The 20,425-nt window shown below is 40.5% G+C and overlaps 1 protein-coding gene across 7 annotated transcripts in view; it reads left to right on the top strand.

Annotated features, from left to right (window-relative positions):
* LOC109622136 (sex determination protein fruitless) overlaps positions 1 to 20,425 on the top strand; it is a 640,213-nt gene that overhangs the window by 344,779 nt on the left and 275,009 nt on the right. The gene's annotated exons all lie outside the window — the stretch shown is intronic.

Raw genomic sequence — 20,425 nt, forward strand, 5'->3', positions numbered from 1 at the left:
TTTTTTTTGTAACATCGCGGCCCCCCTGGACTGGGTTCACGGCCCCCCAGGGGGCCGCGGACCACCGGTTGGGAACCCGTGAGCTAAAGGAAATACTACAGTACTAAAAATGTTATGCAAATCATGTGGGGAAAGAAATCAGGCGTTTAACCCTCGAGCAGTCGCGTCTTTGACTTCCTGTAGCGACGCCGCGCTCACGCTGTTTTCCACAAGCGTACATTTTTCATGGTGCGTGTACTCAGTACACGACGCGACCGCTCCCGGTTAAAAGTACAGTAGACGTTCGATCGGTGCAAACGGTTTAACTCAATGGTTTTCAACTGCAAGTCCGCTAAATGTAACAAATTTGCAATTATCGCACCGCCAAACATCAAATATACTGAACGAAAACCCCGACCGTACAGAGATTACGCAGCTGAATGAATTTAATGCGTTATAGGGTATTGGTTCCCTTATTAAGCATGTGGCTCCCAATTTCACCCCACGAAAAACAAAGGATTGAAGCGCTGTTTGTTTTGTTTCTTATTTTTGTATTTTTTGTTTGAAGTGAGCACCCATAAAAACAAAAAGAACGAAGTCAATCGGTGCCGTAATCGCTTGTTTTCGAATAGGATGAAAATGGGAGCATGAGATTACTGATGGCACACATACGCTACTGAATGAAAATTATCCCGTTTTTAAATTCGAATCGACACAATTAATAAATGGTGTTTCGCTTACTTTGCGTGTTTGTTGTGCTTGATGTTCATCACAAAAACTATCGGAAAGTATTTCACTCTATGTTCCGTACCGTAAATCATTCAATATTGAAAATGTGATGGAAACTAAATTCTAACATTTTGCACACAGACGCGTTGCATCGCGCTCACTGTGGCTATCAAGTCGCGTTGGAAATCGCGTCAAAATCGCACCGCACCGCGTCGCATGACGCGTCCACTCTGGCCGTACCCTTACACTGCAGGGCCCTTCTCATACAAGTGAAACAAAACTTTAAACCAAAACTGAAATACATTCCGGCAATAAAAATATAATCGGTGTATTTCTCAGGAAGGAAGTATGTTCTGATATCAGTTTGAACTTTTTCTAAGTCAAGCATTGTGGATTGGGGAAGGGAACAGATGGAGAAACAGATGGTAATGAATGTCAAAAATGGTGCCACATAACTAACGAACAAATGAACCAATCAAATAAAATCTTTGGGGTGGCTGTGTTATATGTTGAAAAGGTAGCAAAACTCAATTCAAAAAAAAAAATAGCAAATACAAAAAATATGAACTTTGAAAAATCCCACAGTATTGCAATTAAATCAAACTTGAGTGCAGATGTACAAAAGATTAATAATTTTAAAAAAACATTGTTGGATTCTCAAACTCAATGGAGGTCGGTTCGTAGCACTTACCTTAGTACGCAGAACTCACCTGTGATCGAGGGGGGGGGGAGTGTAGATGTCGACAGCTGCCCACGATGCAACCATCAACCAGGATACACTACGAACCTCCGACAGCTGCGCTCGTTGCAGCTACCAGCCACTGCACTAAGGGCCAGAATCGCAATCTAGCGGAACAAAATTAATTACTCCAAAACGAAGCATTTCCGGCACATGGTATCTTCGACAAAGTTGCTTGACATCAGCAGGGGCATCTATTGCTAAGAATGTAGTAGTTCGCAAATCGTCCGCATAGGTGGCGCCACCATCTAACTTCTTTGTTTTACGTCCTAGAGACTTGGCATCTTCGGCAAAGCTGTTCATTTTGGCAAAATAAACAACACTCTCTCAGACGTCAAAATTCCACAGCCTACTGTTTTCGAGTTATTTCAAAAATAAAATACATTCAATTAAAAACCAGTTTTTTAAGCTTATTTGGACATTTTTACTAGAAACCATGTGAGTTTAAATTTTTTCCCAATGCAAAAATGTCAAACCAAACACATTCCATGGAAATATATTCAATATTATCATTAAAAATTTGAAATTAAAATACAAATTCGAAAAATAGTGTGAATTTCAAGCCTTAATATCTCACAAAGCGCAAAAAATCGCAACTTCAAATTTTCAGCAAATACGAAGCAATACTAGGTGAACATACTGTCAAAAATTTAGAGAGGTATTTTTTGGTGTTTTTGAGATAATAGCTTTTTAGTAACACCATAAATATAAGTAGTGCCAGCGTGTAACTTTTTACTGTTGCACATTAGAGAGTTTATGTCTTCGAGTAAGTTGTTCATTTTGACAAATTAAACAACTGTTTCTTAGACGTCAAAATTCCACGGCCTACTGTTTTCGAATTATTGTATATAAACTAGATTTTATTGATAAAATTTGTCAATAAAACACATTTTGATGCAATAGTATGAAATATTTTTTATTGTTTTAATTTTTACGATACATAGTAGGTCATGAAAATGTCAGTATACTATTGTCAGCATGGCTCAAGGTAACTTTTAATTTTTTGCATGTTATTTTCCAAATGTTTTAAGCTTAACCTTTTTTGTCAATCATTTTAAATTTTAGAGCGCGAAATATCTTGCTGAGAGCTCGTGGATTTGTTCCTGGATGGAAAGGACGTTGATCAATCTCTAGAGATTGTGAAACTGAAGCTCCACGAAACTGACATTTTCATGACCTACTATGTATCGTTAAATCAAAAACAATAAAAAATATTGCATCAAAATGTGTTTATTGACAAATTTCATCAATAAAATATAGTTAATACACAATAACTCGAAAACAGTAGGCCGTGGAATTTTGACGTCTAAGAAACAGTTGTTTATTTAGTCAAAATGAACAACTTTCTCGAAGACATAAACTCTCTAATGTGCAACAGTAAAATGTTACACGCTGGCACTACTTATATTTATGGTGTTACTAAAAAGCTATTATCTCAAAAACACCAAAAAATACCTCTCCAAATTTTTGACAGTATATTCACCTAGTATTGATTTGTATTTGCTGAAAATTTGAAGTTGCGATTTTTTGCGCTTTGTGAGATATTATGGTTTGAAATTCACACTATTTTTTCGAATTTGTATTTTAATTTCAAATTTTTAATGATAATATTGAATATATTTCCATAGAATGTGTTTGGTTTGACATATTTGCATTGGGAAAAAATTTAAACTCACATGGTTTCTAGTAAAAATGTCAAAATAAGCTTAAAAAACTGGTTTTTCATTGAATGTATTTTATTTTTAAAATAACTCGAAATCAGTAGGCTGCGGAATTTTGACGTCTGAGAAAGAGTTGTTTATTTTGCCAAAATGAACAACTTTGCCGAAGACGCCAAGTCTCTAGAACGTAAAACAAAGAAGTTAGATGATGGCGCCACCTATGCGGACGAGTTGCGAACTACTACGTTCTTATCAATAGATGCCTCTGCTGATGTCAAGCAACTTTGTCGAGGATACCATGTGTCGGAAATGCTTCGTTTTGGAGTAATTAATTTTGTTCCGCTAGATTGCGATTCTGGCCCTTAGTGCACTGGATGCCGACAACCATGCACGCCATGGTCACCGGCTTCGTCTCCTGTACCGCAAGTAGCCGTTTTCCTCACGGCCACCAGCGCGTTATTCTCTCCGTCGAAGGACCACGACCAGATGGCCGAAACACTCTCGGAACCGCCGCTCCTTGCCTCTCACCGGATACCGGAAATGACACCGAATGAGGAAATGGAAAATTGTCGAATAACTCTTTCTTGGTATCAACTTCCGAGCACCACACAACAAACAAGAGCGAGAGTCCAATAGCTCCGCCGCCGCTCCATCGCACACTAATTGCCTCGATGAAACAGGGGGATGACGAAGGGCCAGAATCATCTACCCAGCATTCAATTCAACATGGCGTCCAATGTTTTTGTTTTGATTGCTTAATTCATGGAAAAAATGCGCTGGAAACATCGACACTGCTTCGCTGCTACATATATCGTGCAAAGTGATAAGGAAAGAGAAACAATCATCAAAAACAACGATTTCGTTTGGAATGTGTAATTTCTGAAATAAGCACTAGCAACACACCCGAAACTCAGGAGCAAGTTAGGGTAAACCGACCAGAAAGTGGGTACCAAAACGCGCCGTACCAAAAATGATGTTGGGTGGAGCGGCGATGTACCGAGTTTGACAGCCGCGTCACCCCACTGCGATGAAACGAAGCGAACCGCAACGCAAACGACGCCGAACAAGACGCAACGCGTTCTCCGCTTCAGGAACGGACACACAAACTCGCCACCGGCTCGAGGTGGAAGGAAAAAGGGAAATGCCAGTCGATCCTCGCACTGATCGGGCTAGCCACCACTACCGCCACGTTCAAGAGAAACACTTTTGCTCCGTTGGTCCGTTCGCATCGGCGGTATATTTGAAACTGATTGAAAAAAAAAAACAACAAAGAGGTATTCTTATATACATGAAGTGTCAATGAAATTGGTCGGTCTGCAGTCGTCACGCTGCGCTGTATGCTTCGCCCATTCGGAGCGCACGCTGCCATCAGTCACCAGACTGCAAGCATCTTGCTAGTATTTAATGGGGTGCGCATGTTTGCTCGTGTCATTTCTGTTGCACGCGTTGGGCGCGTACGTACTCCCCTCTGAAATGGTACCAAATTCCGGGTTGAACACCGGATAACGCTCGCTTAATTCCTTATCTCCTTGTCGGCGTCTCTGATCTCATTCCGCTTTTGGTAAAGAGCAACTACGAGAACCAACCTCCATACTCGAACCGTCAGTCTGTCCCTTATCAATAGCACAATGGTACCCCGTTTTCACACTTTTTGTCCATCTTGCCCTTGAATTAAGCGACGAAGTACACTCAATTGTCCACTTAACCCAACAATGTAAGTAGTTCACATTCATTTGCTCCTTCATGTCCCACGCATCCTGCACCGGGAATGTTTACACTTCTCCAAATCACCAAACATCGATTTTTCAACACACCGGAGCTCATACTCGGCAGCTTGAAGATTCGGGGAATCGCTCCCCCACGCATAGAAACAACACAACAGTCCTCGGTAGCGCCCTTCACACATCAGACTCGTATCGCCAGCCTCGGCAACAGAACAATCTCTCCAGGGTATCCAAACTCTCTCCAATCCACAAAAGCTCAATCCAACTGTTGAACCACAGTCGGTGCTGGATCTCGCTAAGCTGCACTAGCAATTGTCAAAAGAGCCCGATTTCAAAATTTTCACTCCACCTCAACTGCTTCATCAACTGCTGGATGTTCGGCTTTGTCACTTTCTTGTAGGAATGCATAGGGTTTTGACTCCTCCGGAACAAGAATCGCTCACACCACGGACTCCACAACGCTCCTGACTCTTTTGTTTTTCCTCCGAAATACTCCCTCTGAACCACATTCTCTCGCATTTTGTTCAGACCTCCTCTAGGGTCGACCACTAGACTCTCGTTGGCGGACCATTCATTAGACCTCACTCCGCTGTCGATCACATCTATGCTGTTACTTGCAAGCTCTAGTACGGCAGGCCTTGGGCGATTGGTCGGTGGGTGGACCAAATCGTCTTGCTCACGAATCACATGGTTGACATCCTCGAACACCAGGCTTGGCACGACTCTTCCATCTTGGATCGGCTTGACTGATTACTACGGCTCAACAGGAACTCTTTCATCGCTAACGTATGACAGTCTCCTAGCTCATTGATAAACTCTCGAAAATGTGGTTGATCGACGACTTGCTCATTCACGTCTCGTCTGCACGTTCTACACAAGGGTTCGGCAATCCCCTGCTCTTCACTCTCTGATGCCTTCTTGTCCGCAAACTCTTCTTGTTTGAATCTTCGTTCTAAGCTCATTCACAGCAGGCTCTCATTGCTGGTACACGTCACGTAAACGAGTCGCTTGAGCAGGTCCACATCTCTCGGCTCCTTGAATTTTGGATCGGCCAACACGACATCGGTGGGAATCCTCCACTCTGGAACGATCACCGGTACGGATGGGATCTCTCCTATCACCCTCACTATCACCGAACAGTCCAAATCTCGCGTAAATATGATGTTCACACAATGCCGAACCTGACACCTGACTCCTCCCACAACCGGCAAATCAGCAGGCCACCTCAGCATCCCCAGCAACTTCTTCTTTTCAGACTCCGATACCAAATTGATCTGAAACCCGGAATCTACACCGTTACGCACCTCATAGACACCTCCTCTCTCTGAAGCTATACCTATGAACGTCGTCGCCAACAGTACATGTTTGGAATGATGCTGAACACTGGAGCACGCTGCATGCACAGGTTCCTTTGGAACGGCAGACTCTACTACCGCTTTCACCTCTGACTTCTCGAACGCTGCGCTGGGACTTTGCTTATTTGGTTCTGGTGGGGTTAATTTCTCAAAATCCAACTCCGAGTGGTGCTTCTTGGGACACTTCGAACACGACTCCTCCGATGTACAAGCTCCAATCTGGTTACCCTTCCGGAGGCAGTCAAAACGCAGTCCGGATTGCTTCACTTTGGAAACCCGCTGATCCACACTCACATTCAAGTAGGATGGACACTTTTGATTGCTAAGCTGGCCTGCACCGATCTCACACTCTTTCTCGATTGGACTTGCTGTCGCTGGGTGGGACACTCTTGGTGGTGAACTGGTCTCTGTCATCGTTGAAGGTCTGGAAGCTGGCACCATGTCAATCTCAGATCTCTCGAACACTCGGCCACGACGCCTCACGATCTCCAGAGGGCTGTTACGCTGCTCGGCACGGGACAAATCCTTAAGCTGGTTTAGCTTCACTAGCGCGTCCGTATGCAGCTCATCGAACTCATCGAACGTCCTATCTTGATCCTCGTATTGTGCACTCGGACACTCATCCATGACCAAATCATGCCTCGCCAAATACTCTGCGTAATGCAGCTCCAGTTGCCTCTCAAATGCCTTCAACTGAGAAGGGCTCACCATCTCAGGATTCTCAGCAGCTTCGATCAGCTTTCCTACAATCGATGTCACTCGCGTCTGCACCTTTCCACGCTGGTGGATCATTCGCTTCAAGCTCTCCATCGGTCTCACACTCTCACTTGCTACACTGGGCTATCACCTAACTAATCAAAATAGTTCGTTTTTGCTAAATCAAACGCTAAAGTTCACTAAAAGGGCTTTCAATCACTTTTTTACTACAGTTTGTATCATAGGACTCTCACACTTCACATTCTCTGGGTACCATTGCACTACGATTCACGGTTAACCCGAGCTCGCTTGACAAAAAGTCCCCGTTGCAACGCTCACGAATATTCGGAAGGACACAACTCTGTTAACGTAGAAACACGGAACTCTCGAGGATGCAGGGAACACAGACACGCTCAAAATTGGAAACAACTTTCTCAGGGATATCAATGGACTGTATCTTCACTGGCTCTATCCGGTTCGAAGGACCAATGTTGGATTCTCAAACTCAATGGAGGTCGGTTCGTAGCACTTACCTTAGTACGCAGAACTCACCTGTGATCAAGAGGGGGGGGGTGTAGATGTCGACAGCTGCCCACGATGCAACCATCAACCAGGATACACTACGAACCACCGACAGCTGCGCTCGTTGCAGCTACCAGCCACTGGATGCCGACAACCATGCACGCCATGGTCACCGGCTTCGTCTCCTGTACCGCAAGTGGCCGTTTTCCTCACGGCCACCAGCGCGTTATTCTCTCCGTCGAAGGACCACGGCCAGATGGCCGAAACACGTCCGATCCAGCTGGGCACAGCTCTCGGAACCGCCGCTCCTTGCCTGTCACCGGATACCGGAAGTGACACCGAATGAGGAAATGGAAAATTGTCGAATAATACCCCAGACAGACATGTGATACGAGTGTGATTCCTGTACAATGTGGAGCGGACCTGGTATGATGGTTACAACACTTGACTATCACGCCGAGGACCTGGGATCGAATCCCACTCCCGACAAACTCACAAAATGTGAGTTCTTCCTTCGGAAGGGAAGTAAAGCGTGGGTCCCGAGATGAACTAGCCTAGGGCTAAAAATCTCGTTAATACTGATAAAAAAAAAAAAAAAATCCTGTACAACGGTACGCAGTGTCAAGAAAATTCTAACAAGACTGACTTGAACTGAGAGAATTTTCAGTATGGTACTCATTTCAAGCGCAATTGTACAGTGATTCTTGTATCACATGTGTGTCATAAGTATAACTCTTTCTTGGTATCAACTTCCGAGCACCACACAACAAACAAGAGCGAAAGTCCAATAGCTCCGCCGCCGCTCCACCGCACACCAATTGCCTCGATTAACCTTCCTTAGTCCCTAAAAAAAGTTACAAATAAGACCCTGGGATCATTTTTGACCCCAAACTTTGGACAGCTCGCAAAAATCAGTGGCTTGTCCGATTGTGAATCTTTTTGGCTCAAATGAAAGGGGCACAAGTCTAGTTTTCAAAACCACCGGACAAATCAGGATTTGGCCACTGTGGCCACCGGGAACCTGCTTCAACTGAAAAATGCCGCTTTAAAGACCCTAACTTTGGCAAGCTATAACTTTGCAACCAAACAAGTAATCAGGACCGTCCAAGGATCGTTGGATAGCTATTCACGTGGACTTTGATTATAGACATTAATATTGACTAATTATTGAGAACCGGTTCCGGAAATCCGAAACATCCGAAATTTTAGTTTTCATCATTGCTATGTACTTGAAAATTCACAAATGTATAACCTTTATGCATTTTATTGCATAACTCCTTTGCACGCTTCACTGAAATGAGAAACATATTGTTCAAGACCATTTTTGAAGGGTTCTAGGCAGGTCTGGTCAATGTGGAACGGGTTACAGTAATTCCGGAAGGTGGTCAATTGGGTAACGACAATGAACTTCGTATAGTTTTCGCTCCAAAACCCGGCTCCACATGGTGCAACCTTCGTGGATTTTCATGTCTGTTGTTCTTGTGGTACACAAAGAGATTGATAGTCATCTTCTTCTTCTTCTTGGCGTAACAACCCTTCTGGAAAAAATCTGCTTCTCAGTTTAAGTGTTTTATGAGCATTTCTACTAGTATTTACTGAGAGTTTTCTCTGCCAATCACTATTTTACGTATGTATATCGTGTGGCAGGCACGAGGATATTATATGCCCAAGGAAGTAAGAGTAATATCACTTATGAAAAGTTCTTAAGCCGACCGTAAATTGAGCCCGTGCAGAATGCCTTTACAGCTATGGTTATAGGGGCCCCTAATGAATAGTCATATTTGTTCCACGTGTTCACCAGAATGGCCACCGGCGAAACACATATTGTATTGCTCTCAGATTTTTACAACAAATGTAGGCTGTGATCTCGATGTTCTAGGCCACTGGAATGACCACCGGAATAACCCCAATTGTTTTACTTCAATTTTCTTTCTGCAACAGAAGTAGGCATTCTGAAGCTCACCTTACTGTCGTGAGCGCTATTCGAAATTTTGACTTTCTTGTAAATGTCTCGTAAAATAATAAAACTATTATATTTCTGCCATATTGTGATGCAAGATATTTTCATTATCTACCGTATTCGTGATAATGTTTGCACCATCTTACAAATAGGGTTTCTGTATAACCTGCAAACACACTGGACTGGTCTAGCCACACATGTTTCTCATATATCATATTCTCGGGATCAGCTCCTAAAATTAGCTGTAGGTGGTTGAATTTAGATATGTCGAAATGACATTTCAGCACTTACTATGATGTGAGTTAGAGCTTACGTGTATGCAAAGAAAACCAAGACATTGTGTGTAATACGGGATACGGGAACCTAATTTGTACGATGGTGCAAACATTATCACGATTTCATAAAAGCTGGACATTACAAAATAAAAATACCGGAAGGATTGTTGAAAATTGTTCTGTGCCAGCGGCCTATTATTGCTATAGGAGTTTCACTTGGAATTCCGGCAGAATTTCCCTCACGGAGTTCAAACAAGAATCTCTCACGAAGCTCCACCTATTTATTATTCGTCTAGAAGTGCCCGCAAGAGCTTCTGCAGGAATGCCTCTAGATCAGTGGTGCTCAGCACTTTACGCCTTTCATCAACAAAATTGCTTAGAGCTTATCGACAACCAATTCAATGACAAGCACATTTGTATTCAAACTAAAACTTAGTATCGAAGTTATTTTGTAGTACAAGGTTACTAAACTGAAATTAATTTTGTAACTTTTCGTAATTTGACGAAAATCTCGAAAGATGGAAAATATAACAAAGGTTTTTCTCCATAACCAGTTAGCTACAACACCAGGATTTGAATGAAGTATAAATTTGTAACACGCGCAAAAATACGAAAAGCACTGAGCTCCACTGCTCTAGATGTTCCATTGGTAACCTTTCAAGGAGTTCCATAAGGAATACTTCCAAGTCCTATCATAAATTCCACCAGGAAATTCGACTGGAAATTCTCAAGAAATTTCACCAGTAATTTCAGGAGCTCTAACTGAAACTCCAGTAGGATTCAAAAACACAAATTCTGTTAGTACCACTGCAAATTCCCGCAGAAGTCGCATCCTCTAGTAGTTTCCGCGAGAATTCCTCTAGAAGTTTCAACTAAAATTATTCTAGGAGTTCCATCACAAATCCCTAGGTCTAGAGGTTGCCCCGGAAATTCTCTTGCCAGTAGTAATTTTTTGAATTAAGAACTGTTTTTGAAGTTACAACGGGAATGACTCTAGGAGTTTCTCAAGAAAATCATCTAGGAGTTCCGTTACGAATTTTCTTAGGAGTTCCAAATAGACTTTCTCTACGAGTTCCACAATTTTTTTTTCTTCTTTCACCAATTATGTCTTTAGTAGATCCACTGGGAATTCTGCTCAAAGTATCAACGGAAGTACTCCCAGTTACACCGGAAGTTTCACTCGAAGATCCTCTATGAATACTTGTGGGCCCCCTCAGCTAATATCCAGAAATGGTAGTAGTTGAGCCACCGTGAATCCGTCCAACAAATCCACCGTGAATTCCTCCAGTACCTGCACTGGAACTCCTCTAAGACTTCGACCAGAGATTCTCCTAGTAGTCACAGCAAGAATCCCTCTAGGAAATCCACTAGGGATTCGTCAAGGAGTTCCAAAGAGAATTTCTCTAGGAGTTGCATCGAATATTTCTCAAAGTTCCATCGGGAAGTCCGGCAAGAGTTTTACCGGGAATTCTTGTGGGAATTCTTCTCGAACTTCCACCGAAAATCTCTTCAGAAATCGTTCTAAAAGTTCCAAAGAGAACTTCTTTAAGAATTCCTCAAAATACTTGTCTATGTGTTCCACCGCAAATTTCCTCTAGAAGATAAACTTTTAATTGAAAGTTTAATTCACAGGGGATACTTTCTTAACAGGAGTACCGAGAATACTTGTGGAAATTTCTTTTCAAAATACCTTTGGAAAACCCTCTAGGAGCTCCACTAAGAATTTATCTAAGTAATTATTTTAGAAGTTCCACCGTACATTCCTTCAGGAATTCCATCGAGAGTTTCTCTGCAAGTTTCACCAATTAGTGTTCTAAAATTTCCGCGGAAAATTCAGCGGAAAGTCTTCTAGGAGTTCCTTTGGAAATTTATCTAGGTAGCATCAATTTATTACGTAATATTTAAATCTTAAATTTCGTACCCTCCCCACCCCCTTCATGACGCATTTCTTGTGCGAAAACCTAGAGTTCCACTCTAATTTCTCTTAGATTTTCACCGTAAATTTGTTTAGAAGTTTAATCGGAAAATTTTCTGGGAGCTCCATCAGATAGTCTTCCAAGAGTTTTGCTGTGAATACCTGCAGGAACTTCGCAACACAGATGCTTCGCGAATTCCTCTAGCTCCTCCTGAAATTCCTCTTGAATTTACAATAGGTACACCAGATATTCCCCTAGAATTTATAGTGAGTACACTAGGGTGGCCAACACTTATATGAAAAACAAAAAATTCGAAAAATGCCAAGTCTTACCTCCTAAATCAGTTGTTTTGGACTCCCAGAAGCTACGTTCAAAATTTGAGCAAAATCGGTTGGGCCTAAGTGGGCGCTCAAAACGCTTGAAGTTTTTTATAGGAAAACTTTGCTAAATGTAGTTTTCGAATTTTGCTGCTAGGTGGCGTTGTAAGCGTTCAATAATCAAACCCTTTGATATTATTGAAGGTGACCAAAGAACTTTGTCGAAGACCGTGAAGTGATCCGACGGCTGTGGAAAAAGTTATACCCTAGGCAAAGTGAGGCAAAGTATTGAGATTTCATTATTGATATTATTCGTTTACACGTATTGGAAAAACAATGATAAAGTTTATCCTCACTTTACCTAGTGTATAACTTTTTTCACAGCCATCGGATCACTTTGCGGTCTTCGACAAAGTTCTTTGGCATATAGTCACCTACAATAATACCAAAGGGTTTTGTTATTGAACGCTTACAGCGCCACCTAGCGGCAAAATTCAAAAACTTAAAACTTCTTGATACATTTGGCCAAGTTTTCCCATACAAACTTCAACCGTTTTGAGCGCCCCCTTGGGCCCAACCGATTTTGCTCAAATTTTGAACGTAGCTTCTGGGAGTCTAAAAGAACTGATTTAGGAGGTAAGGCTTGGCATTTTTCGAAATTTTTGTTTTTCATATAAGTGTGGGCCACCTCAAGGTACACCCAGAGAAGTTTCACTGGGAAATCCTCTAGGAGTGCCACTAAATGCCCAATGTTTCTGGTTCATAGTTTCTATGGATGCTCTACATGGAATTCTTCAAAGACTTTTATTTGAATTTGTTTAGGATTTTCATCGGGAATCCCTCTAAGATTTCCTATCGAAAATCATCAAGGAGATTTACCGGAAATTCTGTAAACATTTCACCAGGCGTTACATCAGTAATTCTTCCAAGAGGTAATTTAATTATTTCTTTAATCTTAAAAAAAGAAACTCAAACAAAAACCAGTTCACCAGGAATTATCCTAAGAGTTCCACCACTAATTCTTCTGGGTTTTCTACCAAGAATCTCTCTAGCAGAAAGTTCTTCAGTATAGAGTTTTATTCAGTAGTCTCTCAGGATCATTTTTTTTTTTGTTTGTATTTACGTGTATTTTAACTTATGCTAATTCTACACTTAAATCTCAGGATCATTGGCGGAGCCAGCATTTTCTTTTTTCTTACTCACTCTCCTAAACATACACGAGAAAGAGAAAGATAGAAGAGGGGCAGCTTGCCTCCTCTTTCATCACGCTCTTTCTCGTGTATGTTTAGGAGAGTGAGTAAGAAAGAAGAAAAAGCTGGCTCCGCCAATGCTCAGGATATTTCTTCGGGTGGTCGTCCGAAAATTCCTTCAAGAGTTTCTTCGGATTTTTTTGCCATAAATTTTCCATTAGTTCCGAAGGAGGTCGACTTGACAATTCCTTTAATAGATTCTCCGGGAAACTGTTAGATAAATGCTGCGCGGAGATGTCAGATGATTTATTGATGAATCCCTCAAGGAAGATTACCCGGATTCACTCCTACAAAAAATCTCGGTGCATCTCCTGGTGAAGCTTTTAGAGTAATTCTCAGTATAACTGCTATTTGTAAAGCACGGAATTATTTTATAATCCAGTGGTTTTCAACCTTTTTCAGTCCGTGCACCCCTTTTGCATTTTCGCAAATCTCATTCCCCCCTTCATCGAACAATTTCAAAACAATAAATTATACAGCAGGATGATGAACCTCATTTAAATATGATATAAATTTTAGCCAGTGACAAGCAAAAAAAGAGTTTTTTGTTTTAAAAATCAGTGCGAAACTTGCGCAAAAACAATCTCAGCTACTAATTTTACCCTTGGAGCTGTCGTTCGCAAAGCACACCGCATGTTATTTTCTATGTCCAGTCGGAATAGCTTCGTCTTTATCTGCAGAATCTATGAAAGTCACAATTTGCGAATAGTCAGTAAAATGCCATTTGAATTAATTTTTAAGCGCTGGGAAATCAATTTCTTTCAATGAATAAAAACAGCTTCCAAGCATTGTAATGCAATGAAATGCTTTGAGAGAATCCACAAATGAAGTAATGATAGTTTTGTTGGAAAATGTCAGAAAAATAGGCTAACTGTAGAATCCAATGAGTTTTACATTGTATGTCCAAAAGTCCGCGTTTGGCTTTGAGTTCAAGAAAAACCTTCACTTCAGATTTTAGTTCAAAGAAACAATCCGTTACATTTTCTTCTGACGACTATCACACGTCGGTGTGATGCAAAAGCTTTTGATGATTGGAATTTATTTTGGCACTTAAATTCAAAGTTCTTGATTTAACCAAATTAACAACTTTAATCATTTGACCTGAGACTCAAATTTGATTTGATGCTCGAAGATGTTGGTCCGGTCTTCGAAGAAAGTGCTTGATGATGAATCATGATACACTGAACAATTTCAATGTTGAAAATTGGTGAAAATAAAATAATATTCTTGGGTGGACAATTCCCCCCTTAGAATGATAAAATTCCCCCCTAGGGGGGGAATTCCCCCCCGGTTGAAAACCACTGTTGTAATCAATTCCTTGATCACAAAGAATCAAATCACAGATTGGTTTCGCACACTTTGCACTTCAAGCGTGAAACACAATATGAGGTCAGCTGCTAAATGTCTACTTATGCTGTAAAACAGTTTCTTTAGTGACCTTGGCCTGGAAAGGTCAAGATCATCTTTGAACGAACTTTGGTCTGGCTTGCATAATAAATTGGCCTACGAATTTATTTTCTTGGCTCCAACGTTTGGAACCCAATTTGTAATCTTCACAGTCGAAAATCGCAAAACAAGATTGAGATCATCATTTGTTCATTTTTATACCAGAACATTACAAATTATAAACGTAAATATACAATACATGTGAATGATTAAAATTTAGCTGTAGAAGCCTACATTTGTTGTAAAAATCTGAGAGCAATACAATATGGATTTTTTCGGTGGCCACTCCGGTGAACACGTGGAACAAATATGACTATTCATTAGGGGCCCCTATAACCATATCTGTAAAGGAATTCAGCATGAGGGTGACGGGCTCGATTTACGGTCGGCCTAGGAACTTTTCATAAATGAAATTACTCTTACTTCCTTGGGCATATAGTATCCTCGTGCCTGCCACACGATATACATACGTAAAATAATGATTGGCAGAGAAAACTCTCAGTAAATATTAGTAGAAATGCTCATAAAACACTTAAGCTGAGAAGCAGATTTTTTTCCAGTAGGGATGTTACGCCAAGAAGAAGAAGAAGATGACTATCAATCTCTTTGTGTACCACAAGAACAACAGGCATGAAAATCCACGAAGGTTGCACCATGTGGAGCCGGGTTTTGGAGCGAAAACTATACGAAGTTCATTGTCGTTACCCAATTGACCACCTTCCGGAAAATCCCTGTAACCCGTTCCACATTGACCAGACCTGCCTAGAACCCTTCAAAAATGGTCTTGAACAATATGTTTCTCATTTCAGTGAAGCGTGCAAAGAAGTTATGCAATAAAATGCATAAAGGGTATACATTTGTGAATTTTCAAGTACATAGCAATGATGAAAACTAAAATTTCGGATGTTTCGGATTTCCGGAACCGGTTCTCAATAATTAGTCAATATTAATGTCTATCATCAAAGTCCACGTAAATAGCTATCCAACGATCCTTGGACGGTCCTGATTACTTGTTTGGTTGCAAAGTTATAGCTTGCCAAAGTTAGGGTCTTTAAAGCGGCATTTTTCAGTTGAAGCAGGTTCCCGGTGGCCACAGTGGCCAAATCCTGATTTGTCCGGTGGTTTTGAAAACTAGACTTGTGCCCCTTTCATTTAAGCCAAAGAGATTCAAAATCAGACAAGCGACTGATTTTTGCGAGCTGTCCAAAGTTTGGGGTCAAAAATGACCCCAGGGTCTTATTTGTAACTTTTTTTATGGGAGCGCCCCTAGGGGTCATTCAATGTTTTTGATTTTTGGGAAATGTTTATTTCCGCGAAAAAATAATTGTCAAAAAATTTCAGAGTGCTAGGATTCGTTGAACAAAAGCTACAGAGAATTGAAATTTGAAAAATGTCAAAAAAGACCCCAAGACCTTACTAAGGTTGAACGAAGCGAATCGCAACGCAAACGACGCCGAACAAGACGCAACGCGTTCTCCTTGCGCACCAGCTTCGCCTCAGGAACACACACACAAACTCGCCACCGGCTCGGGGTGGAAGGAAAAAGGGAAATGCCAGTCGATCCTCGCACTGATCGGGCTAGCCACCACTACCGCTACTATTCGGCACACGTTCAAGAGAAACACTTTTGCTCCGTTGGTTCGTTCGCATCGGCGGTATATTTGAAACTGATTGAAAAAAAAAACAACAAAGAGGTATTCTTATATACATGAAGTGTCAATGAAATTGGTCGGTCTGCAGTCGTCACGCTGCGCTGTATGCTCCGCCCATTCGGAGCACACGCTGCCATCGGTCACCAGACTGCAAGCATCTTGCTAGTATTCAATGGGGCGCGCATGTTTGCTCGTGTCATTTCTGTTGCATGCGTTGGGCGCGTACAAACATCATCATGTTTTCATTGGGCAATACAAGGAAACCGGGTAGTATGTATATCATAGTATGAATAGTATGAATATCTATATATATATATATATATATATATATATATATATATATATATATATATATATATATATATATATATATATATATATATATATATATATATATACAACAAATATATATATATAAGCAAAATATATATATATAAGCAAAATATATATATATAAGATATATACAAATATATATATATAAGATATATATATATAAGCTTTGCGAGACTTCGCCGAGACTTATAAAAAAAACATTTATTCAAAAACACTAAACCTAGATTCTACAATTCACACTTAAAACTAAAGTCATTTCACTGTGCCCTAGCCTTTTTATCACTTCGTATACCTAGCGTCAGCGTTTGCCATGCGGTCCGTTGGTGCGTCGTCGGTCACGTTGTCTTCGTTTCGATTCTGCTGCGTTGACGATTGCGTATCGATCGGTGTCACTGCCGGTCGATCAGCCAAAATCCAACCTGTTGGTTGTTGCTAAGCGGTGCATGCCTATGATGATTAATGTGTGGCACCGCCTGGGTTGTACGATCGGTGCGGGTTGTTTATGTTGATGGTCGAGGAGCGCCGCCTGGGTGTAAGGGGCGGTGCGGTAGCCTATGTTGGTGGAAGTGGGGAAGTGGGCGCCGTCCGGGTGTAACGTATATATACGTAACGTATATATATGTAACGTATATATATATATATATATATATATATATATATATATATATGGAAGAAATGGATTTCTGTCTGTCTGTCTGACCCTTATGGATTTCGAAAACTACTGAACCGATCGGCGTGAAACTTTGAATGTGGGTACTTTTGGGACCGGGGAAGGTTGTTTGAGACTCCTCCGATCTCTGGAAAATGGGCTCCCATACAGATGAAGTTGCGGGGGAATTCTTCTTTGATGTCAAAAAACACAGTAGGTAGGCAGTATAATGTTTGCCGGAACAGCTAGTAATGAATATAAATTGAATAAACTGAATTTACTGATTGTTTGCCTCTGACGCAATGTTGTATTTTTTCCCTAATGATGTTACATTAAATTTTAAAGTTTAATAAATGTCCATTCTTTTCTGTTAACAGGTACGGTATTATGGCTTTGGTTTTAACGAAATGCTATTGTAGGGTGAGTAGTTTATCAATTGATATGAACAATGAATCGATAGAAGTAGTCATATTTCATCGAACTTTCAATAACGGCCTACCGGATGATGAAAGTTCATCAGAGAAATTATTAGAAATGTTGTAGAGTAAAAGCTTAAGTTTTGGCCAGTCGTCTATTTTGACCATGGTAGTGCGTTTTACAGCCTATGGCAATCTCAATCGGCATAAATTATTTTTTGAATAATAGAGCTTCAATAGAAGACTTATGATTGGTCAAAATTTCAGCGTTTTTGATTGACGTATAAAAAAGTTATAAACATTTGAAAGGAAAATAATGTTGACCAAAAAATTGCTGTACGGACAATTGTTTGATACACGGTTCGTGAGTGCAAACTTTTTAAATGGTGATAAAGGACCATAAATGGTGAAAAAATTGTTCTACGCATATGGTCAAATCTCAACCGTTGCGTAGTTATTGAACTTCCCATGTTTTTGACTCTAATTGCCTTAACTGGCTATAACTTGAAAATGGTTAAACTTATCGCAGTCTTTTTACTAGGGGTCGCAGTACCGACCACTTTTGATGAGTACCGGTATTTCGGTACTGGGGCTGACAGTACCGGTAGTACCGGTAAAATACCGGTACTGGGAAATTTTTCACTAAAATAAAGAATAATCTATTTTGCACTAGAAATCCACAATTTACCAGTTATTTGTGAATTCCGATTTTCAAGGAAGTCATATAAGCTAAACAAAATGCTAAGTTTAAAAAAATATAGATAGATAAAAAATATAGAAATAAATTAGTTGTTTGAATACTGTTTTTGGAGCTATTCTTTAGCTTCTACGCAGTTTCATAGGCAGTATCTCGGTCAGTCTGAAATGAAACAAGAACAACTATACCTAAATCAGATAGATAGCTGCAAGGTGAAAATAGAAGAAGGTTTAACTTATTTTTCCTTGATGAGGCTATCAACGGATTCTAAAAACATAAGAAATAACAAGAAACCCTAATCTAACGAGTTTTATTTCAAGCTAGTGAATTCATATCCAAAATTCAACGTTCATTAAATCGATCATTGCTATGATATCCTGGATTTTCAGAAAGGTTGCATATATGTTTGTTTGACAAAGCACTTGGTTTCAAATGTTTTCGTTTATTGGCATTGCATATTGGCTATACTAATGACCAGATTACAGCACTTCGGGAGAGATTTCACGGTACCGAAAGTACCGGTACCAAGGCTCAGTCAGTACCGGTATTTCGGTACCAAAATTTGGTCGGTAATACCGGTATTTTCGGTACCGGTACTACCGGTACTACATCCCTACTTTTTACCCTTTTTCGAAAGATTATTGAATTTTCTATCAAATGGCATCTTTGAATCGATTGGTTTAGTTAAATAACTAAGTTCTCTAGAGCAAATAGCTCAAAAGTAGTGTGTTTTAATTTGTTTTTGTCAATTATCTTTGAAACATGCGTAATAAATTAAAATTCTTCCTTAGGCAAAGTTGTGGCCCCTGTTCTACTCTACATTTCGTTCTTTGATACCAAATTTCTAGCTCTTTTCATGTTCTTGCAATTTCGATTAAAATGTGCGGCACAGTGCGCAAAAAAGTGGCTCACCTTGCAAATTTATGATCTAAAATGCGATGTTTGAATTGCAACTTTGCCTAAGAAAGAATTTTGATTTTCTACGCATTTTTCAAAGATAATTGACAAAAACAAATTATAACACACTACTTTTGAGCTATTTTCTCTAGAAAACATAGTTATTTAACTAAACCAGTCGATTCAAAGATGCCACTTGATAGAAAATTCAATAATCTTTCGAATAAGGGTTAAATAACTGCGAATTGTTTGACCATTTTCAAATTGTAGTCAGTTAAGGCAATAAAAGTGAAAAACATGGGAAGTTCAATAACTACGTAACGGTTGGGATTTTACCATACGCGTAGAATAATTTTTTTCACCATTTATGGTCCTCTATCACCCTTTAAAAAGTTTGCACTCAGGAACCTAACACCCTGTATATATATAAATAAATGGGATGGTGTATGTATGTCACGAATAGGCTCGGGAATTGGCCAACGGATCTACACTATTGTTTCAGTGCTTCATTCGTCTAGGGCTCCGACGTGTTCGTACGAAATAATAATTGGGAAAAACGATCGAGAACAAGAAGACAAGAAAGTTTAAAATTCCATTTTGCGGGGTATTTTTCTTCAGAGCTGCATGTAAAAAAAACATAGTAGGCAAGCAGAATGGACATTTAGTATTGTTATAAAATGATTGCAGCTGTTAAAACCATGAAATTTGATAGAACAATATTTTTTTCTTAAAAAATCGCTGTATTTCTATTTTGGCCGTCGGTGTTACTGATTTGGCCGGTGACTCGCCTGTTACTGATAACACGATATCGTCCGCAAAGCCCACGAGCACGACGCCTGTGGGTAGCTGTAGCGTAAGCACTCCGTTGTACATAGCGTTCCACAGCGTTGGCCCAAGGATGGAGCCCTGTGGAACTCTCGCCGTTACTTTCATTCTCCTCTATCCAGTTTCAGTGTCGTACACCAAGACTCTGTTCTGGAAGTAGCTTTTCATGATCCGACACAGGTAGTCTGGAACCCGCATTCTGTGCAGCGCTACGGCAATGGCCTCCCAGCTGGCGCTATTGAACGCGTTCTTGACGTCAATTGTGATTACGGCACAGTACCGGTTTCCTCTCCTCTTCTGTTTGGACGCCTTCTCTGCCCTCTCCAGGACCGTCCGGATAGCATCCATCGTCGACTTTTCTTTACGGAATCCAAACTGCATCTGTGA

Source organism: Aedes albopictus, chromosome 2, assembly GCF_035046485.1.
Source record: "Aedes albopictus strain Foshan chromosome 2, AalbF5, whole genome shotgun sequence".
NCBI lineage: Eukaryota > Metazoa > Arthropoda > Insecta > Diptera > Culicidae > Aedes > Aedes albopictus.